General features: G+C 39.5%; 1 non-coding gene across 1 annotated transcript; it reads right to left on the bottom strand.

Moving 5' to 3' along the window:
- Nucleotides 1-4991: 4991 nt before the first annotated feature.
- On the bottom strand, nt 4992-5096 carry LOC144457999 (U6 spliceosomal RNA). Its single transcript, XR_013487563.1, has one exon. It is a non-coding gene; the product is annotated as a U6 spliceosomal RNA (small nuclear RNA).
- Between the last annotated feature and the right edge of the window lie 2141 nt (nt 5097-7237).

The raw sequence follows: 7237 nt of genomic DNA, 5'->3' as shown, positions 1-7237 counted from the left end.
TCTTTTAATATCCTGCCCCAATAAATGTCTATTTTAAATCTATGTAATTGTATTAATATATTTTAATTTTAAATTGTATACAAAATAGAGGTCAAAAGGATACGAGACTGAAATATACAAGATTTTAAAAAATCTTTTTGCTCTTTTGAGCAATGTGATTGAATGTTTATTTATTTTTATTTTAGTTTTATATTTTCTTTCATTACTCTATCCTTCCCACTACTCCCATCAAAAAATTTTAAATGCCCCAAAAGAAATCCCTGATACATACCTACATAGTCCATCAAAACTAATGCCCGCATTAACCATGTCTATAAATGTATCTGTCTTTCTAAATTTTAAGATCATCACTTTTCTTTCAGGAGGTGACTGGTACATTTCATCTTCATCTTTTGAACTTGTCATTTATTGCTGCGGTGATCATCATTCTGAAGCCTTTCAAAGTTGTTTTCCTCTATAACAGGCCTGCACAACATACGGCCTGCTGCTTGCGGCCCACCAAAGAATTTCAGCGGCCTGTGGAAAAATGGAGGGTTGCCACTGCGTCCTCTCTTGTTTGTCATGTGACCTGCAGCAACCAGTTATTATCAGTCTGTCTCTAGTCTAACCTACTGTGGCCTGCAGAAGTTTACAAGTTGTGCAGGTCTGCTCTATAATATTGTTATCGCTGTTTACTTGTGTTCCTAGCTCTGCTCACTCCACTCTGTATTGGTTCAGAGAGGTCTTTGCTGTGTCCTCTGAAATTGTCCATTTCATCTTTTCTTATGGCACAATAATATTTTATTATATTAATATGCCAAAATTCATTTAGACATTCCCCAATAGGACACCCCTTTAAGTTTTCAGTTTTTGGTTACCACGTAGAGAGCACATTTTTGTACGTATAGATCCTTTTCCTCTTTCTCTGCCTAGAGGTTTCATAGTTCCAAAGTGCTTTCCAGAATGGCTATACCAATTCATAGCTCCACCAACAATGTACTAATGTAAATGTTTTTCCTTATCCCCTCCAACATTTGTCATTTTCCTATTTTGTTATCTTTGTCAATGTGACAAATAGAAGGTGTAATCTCCAAGTTGCTTTAATTTGTATTTCTCTAATTATTAGTGGCTTAGAGTGTATTTTCTCATGATTATTGAAAGCTTAGATTTCTTCCCTTGAGAACTGTTCATAACTTTTGAGCACTTATCTATTAGGGAATGGATTTTAGTGTTTTATAAATTTGAATTCATTCCTATCTTATAAAGGAGAATAGTATCGGAGAAACTTGTTGCAAAGATTTTTTTACCCCAGTCAACTGTTTTTCTTCTAATTTTTACTATATTAGATTTATTTATGCAAAAACTTTAAAAGTTTTATATAATCAAAATAGTATACTAGTATGATTGTTTGCTTCTGGATCTCATATGCAATTTTCCTATTGTTTTTTAAACTGGTATGAACGATACCTTTCTCTTTACCTTTTTCATTATTTTTTTTGAGAGTGTTTTTGTTTTTTTCAGATAAATCTGTGTGTGAGTGTGTGTGTGTGTGTGTGTGTGTGTGTGTGTGTGTGTGTTCATTCTAGTTCTATAAAGTAACCTTATGGTAAGTTGGAATGGCACTGAATAGGTTAGGTAATATTGTCTTTTTTATATTGGTATGGCCCAACCATAAGCAATTAATATTTTTCTCCTTTTAATATCTGTTTTTTTCTTATAATCACAATTTGTATCTTGGTAGGTCTACTCTTGAATACACATTCTATCTCTATGCTCTAGGTAGAATAAAACATTGTATAGTTATTTTGAATGGAATTTCTTTCTATATCTTCCTGTTGGACTTTGTTGCCAAAATAAAGAAAAGAAGTGGATTTATTTTATATCCTGTTACGTATTAGCTATGTGACCCTGGGCAAGTCACTTAACCCTGTTTGCCTCAGTTTCCTCATCTGTAAAATGAGCTAGAGAAGAAAATGGTAAACTACTCCAGTATCTTTGACCAAAAGACCCCAATTGGGATCATAAAGAGTCAGACATGACTAAAAATGGCTGAAAAACAACTTCAAAGTTATTATTTTGGCTATTTTTTAGTTAAATCTTTAGCTTTTCTAATTACAACATCAAATGTAAGGATCATTTTAAGTACCAATGGAGGGGCTTATATTTGATTCTAGAGTCAACAGGGAGCCAAGGGAGTCTGAGGAGGGGAATTACATGGTTATGGAGCTATGTGGAAGTTGGTTTGGATACTTGAGGGATTTGAGGTAGGTAGACCAATTAGTCTATTGCAATAGTATAGGTGAAAAGTAACCAGGGCCTGAGCTATGGTGTTATGGAAATTGGAAAGACAAGACTTGGAAATTATTTGGATGTGATGGGTAAGTGAGCAATCAAGAATCACACCCAGTAGACTAGAAGGATGGTGGTAACGTCACCAGAAAGAAGGAAGTTCAGAAAAGCAAGATGTGAGGAAAAGATAATGTAAGACAATATGCAGTGTAGATTGTAACCTGCATGTTCATCCTGGATTGTCCATGTAAAACACACAGGGAACTCTTAATGATTGCTGCCACAGGATCCCAATACATGAGCTCTGAAGGTCACCTGCCATAACCATGAGACAGTCTGAAGAAGGAAGGGGATTAATATTCAGGAAATGGAGACTTTCCCCTGTGGCATCTTCAGAATTGTTGCTGGGGACGCCAAGCTTGGGATTAGGTTAGAACTGCTTTGATGGGGCCAAGGATCAGCGAAGAAAGAGAAAGATTGGGAGCCTGCCTAGCAGGGGAAGAAAGGAGGTGAAGGAGAAGGAGAGGGTGCAGGGATGTGGACAGTAATTAAATGAAGAGTATAGGTGGTTGTATTGGATACGAGTATCATAATTGATTATAGGGAAGGGTATGCTTAATAACCAGCTGAGGGGGAAAGAGGACCTCTACCCACAACATATTTTAAAGTTTATTTTCATTATTAATATTTGCTCTGCTTCCATAAGTCTAGACAGTCAATAAAAATGATACCTCAAGTCTTAATTTGTAGTGTTTGCTGGGTTTTGAGATGCAAGTACTCACACTGAAAGTTTGAGGATTGGCTCTCAAATTGGTACAGTTGGCTTCAGCATACCCCAAGACGGAATCCATCTTCTCACTCTCAAGTTATAATCAAACTGTGACCCAGGCACATACAGCAGCTATATATATAGTGGACAGCAGTCCAGGAGGGTAGCTAAGTGTTTTAACCTAGTGAGTGAAATTAGGGGGATCTCAGATTGCATTATAAAGGAGGTGGAGGCAATTTCTCTTACATGCCAATTATGTTCTTAAGGGGAAGAGCCCCTCATTCTAGTTAGCCCCTAGGGTACCACTACCCAGTCATCTGGGTATTTATATTAGCCATCACTCATCACCTTCTCTCATCTCACATCAGTCAGTTCCCAAATCTTTTTATTGAGATTAAAACAATATTTCTCCAGTCACAGTTGGTACCTCTCACCTGGCCTTTTGCAATAGACTCCTAATTCAAGAGTTTTAAACCTAGAGTCCATTGATTTGGGGGGCATCTAGTAAACTGGATGGAAAAAAATTACATTTTTTTCCACTAACTTTTAAATGAAATTTAGCATTTCCTTCAATACTTTTATTTTATTTTTTTGGCTAGGCAATGGGGTTAAGTGACTTGCCCAGGGTCACACAGCTAGTAAGTGCTATGTGTCTGAGGCTGGATTTGAACTCAGGTCCTCCTGAATCCAGGCTCGGTGCTCTATCCACTGTGCCACCTAGCTGCCCCTTTCAATACTTTTAAAAGCATCCTAAAGAGTCCACCACAGGTTTTACCAGACTGCCAAAGTGGTCCATGACAAAACCCTATCCTAACTGGTCTCCCACATACAGTTGCCAAATATTCCTCATATGGAATTCTGACCAGGTTATCGCTCTACTCAATAAACTCCAATGGCCCTGATTGACTCTTTTTTGTTGCTGTTGCTGAGCTGTTTCAGTTGTGTCCTACTCTCCACTGTCCCATTTAGGGTTTTTTTTTTTTGGCAAAGATACTGGAGTGGTTTGCCATTTTCTTCTCCAGCTCATTTTACAGATGAGGAAACTGAGGCAAACAGGATTAAGTGACTTGCCCAGGGTCACACAGCTAGTAAGAGTCTGAGGCCAGATTTGAACTCAGGAAGATGGGTCTTCCTGATGCCAGGCCCAGCACTCTATCCACTGAATCACCTAGCTCCCTATTGACTCTAGGATCAAATGTTATTATTTAATTTTTAAAATTGCATTCTTTCAATATTCACTTTTGTGTACATTTTATGATGTATGTAATGTAACAGTAAATATGCCTTATAAATAAGCAAATATCTTTATTGGAGGTGTATAATCAAAAAATTTTGGAAACCACTGTTCTTGCCTCTGCACTCATATGTATGACTTAGTTCCCAGTAGACAACAATCCTTTTTCCTTTCTTTCATCTGGACACAAGCCAGGATTTTCTATCTGTGTCTTCAGAGTCAGTGTTACAGTGGAAAGAGCACCAGCTCATAGGTCAGAGGTTCTGTTTTCAAATCCAGCCTTTGACACATGACCTGTGTGACCTTGAGGAAAGCCATTTAATCTCCCTGTGTCTCAACAACCTTAATTGGCAAGAGGAGGTTCCTTACTTCCACCTCTTAGGAGCCCTACTTTTCCTCAAGACTCTGATTTTGTGATGCCTTCTATAATGGAGCCTTTCCTGACCCCTTCTCCTCAAAAAAATTGTATCTTGAGTATATTTTGCACATATCTTCATATATACATATCAGCTAATAGCCAGCCTTTATATAGCCTTTTTAGGGTGCAAAGTATTGTTTCATTTTAGTCTCACATTAACCCTGGGTGGTAGATGCTATTATTATTACCATTTTACAGATGAGAAAACTGAGGCAAACAGAGGCGAAGTGGTTTCCCCAGGCTTATACAGCCAGCTAGTGTCTGAATATGGTGCTCTATCCACTGAGCCACCTAGCTGTCCCCAAAATGTGTAACATTTCGTGAATTTGCATGTCATCCTTGTGCAGGGTCCATGCTAATCTTCTCTGTATTGTTCCAATTTTAGTATATGTACTGCCGAAGTGGACACCAGTCCCAGCACTCTTAGCCCCTGAGCCAATTAGGTGCCTTAGATGTTGACTCCACCAATGGACTGAAAATCTATTGAGGGCAAGAAACTGTTTCACTTTTGGTTTTGTGTACTCAACACCTAGCACAGTGCCTCAAAAGCAGAAGGTGCTTAATAAGTGCTTGTTGATCTGGCCAGTTAGTGTCTGAATATGATGCTCTATCCACTTTGGTAATTAACAGCTTCCTGCCAAAGACCCAATGGAATGGCTGCAAACAGAAACTGAACAGAATAGATGTATGAGGAAAGAGGCTTACTCAACTCTGGCAAAGGCCTGCTGTCTTTCCCCCTCCCTGTCCTCCTCCCTGGTTTACTTCTGAAACTGTGGAGAGTTTTCAAGGATAATTTAATTATCAGTCACTTTGCACCTCTTCTATCTACTTCCCAACAGATCTTACAAGTCTCCTGCCAGGCTGGGACAGAGGTGTTACAGGAAAGGGAAAAGCTATTGACAATAGGCAGGCAGAGGAATCACTGGAACCAATGTGGGAGAATAGGAATAGATACGTGGAGGGGTAGGTTTAAAAGGCTGGTTTGTTGATAGCAGATAACTTGAAAAACTGACTTAAGTTAACCAGTGACCACCATGGTACAGTGGAACAATAATAATAGTAATTACTCACATTTATATATCACTTAGTATATGCCAGGCTCTCTGTTAAGTGCTGTACAATTATCATCTCATTTGATTATCACAACAACTCTGTGAGGTAGGTGCCACTATTATTCCCATTTAAAAGATGAGGAAAGTGAGGTTAGGTGATTTCATCATCCGGGGTCACATGGCTAGTAAGTGTCCAAGGCTGGATTTGATCTCTGGTCTTCCTGACCTCAGGTCTGGCACTTTATAGCTGCCTACCAAGGAAAAGACCTTGGATGTTGCATAAAGGCACCTGGATTTTAATCATTTCCATGCTAGTTATGGGCTCTGTGATCCTAAAAACTATTTAACTTCTTGCAGCCTCAGTTACCATATCTGTAAAACGGGGACAAGGATGCTTAAACTGTTGTCAACCCTGACCAAATGACCAAAGAGCCACAGCAGCTCTGCAACTGCTGTTAACTCTAAACAAAACCAGAGAACTCACACAGGTTATCAAAACCACAGTTAACTCTAAAAAACAAAACAAAACAAAACAAAATAAAACCAAAGAGCTAACAGTGGTTATAAGCAAAAAGCTTTCTTTATTCCATTGAAAGAGGGAAACTAGACATGTATCTGCTGCCTGTTCTCTCATCCCCACCCCCTAGCAGGAGACCCTCTTTAGTGTGGACAAATCCCAATACTTATACCCATGGCTATGCAGTGAGCTATAGCCCTGTAACAGTAACAATGGGACAAGTCTGATTCATAACAGGACGTGACCGGAACACAGGTACCACAGGTGCTTGTCCAAGCTCAGGGACCACCTGGTGCTGGTATGAAACAATTCTGGGATTTGGCTGTGTCTGAGATCACCCAGAGCAAGCCTGCACAAACTGCAGCCCACCAAAATGTAGAGGTTTCCTCATTTTTTGCAGACTGCTGGAAATCCTTTGGTGGTATGTAGGTTGTGCAGGCCTGATCGAGAGGGTAAGCCACAAAAGATTGTTGTTATGTCAGGCTCAGGACACAGCTTGCTTGCTGGGCTTTAGCTCTGCAAAACATGATGTATCCTCGTAGTAAAGAGAGTAAGGTGGTCTTGGCATGGGGATCCTGACATTTCCCCCTTTTGACCAAAAGGAGGGGGATCTAAAAGAACCCCTTCTTTTAGATCCCCCTCCCATTCTCACCAATAAAAGAGAGGCAGGTATAAGCCAAGATATCAGGAGATGCTGGTTGGGCTAGAATGAGGTGTTGAGTTGAGGAACAGCTGTAGGCTTAGATTGGTGAGCTTAGGGGTTAAGATGGCAGATCTAACAATTTGTTAGCCCCTCCCCTTAGCAGTGATGGAATGGCATTTTTATCTAAGGAGGTAAGAGTCTTGAGGGGACCTATCGGTGAAGTGTGTTCCAGGTACGAAAGCCAAGAATGTAGAGGAAGAAAAAAACAAAACAAAACAAAACACCTAGGACAGTATATTCAGCCCTCATCTGGAATCTTGGGACAGCTGTCTCACC

The sequence above is a fragment of the Phascolarctos cinereus genome, unplaced genomic scaffold, assembly GCF_003287225.1.
Source record: "Phascolarctos cinereus isolate Bilbo 61053 unplaced genomic scaffold, phaCin_HiC Scaffold_5;HRSCAF=322, whole genome shotgun sequence".
Lineage (NCBI taxonomy): Eukaryota > Metazoa > Chordata > Mammalia > Diprotodontia > Phascolarctidae > Phascolarctos > Phascolarctos cinereus.
Note: the sequence above shows the minus strand (reverse complement) of the source record. Positions and strands in the feature narration are given on the sequence as shown.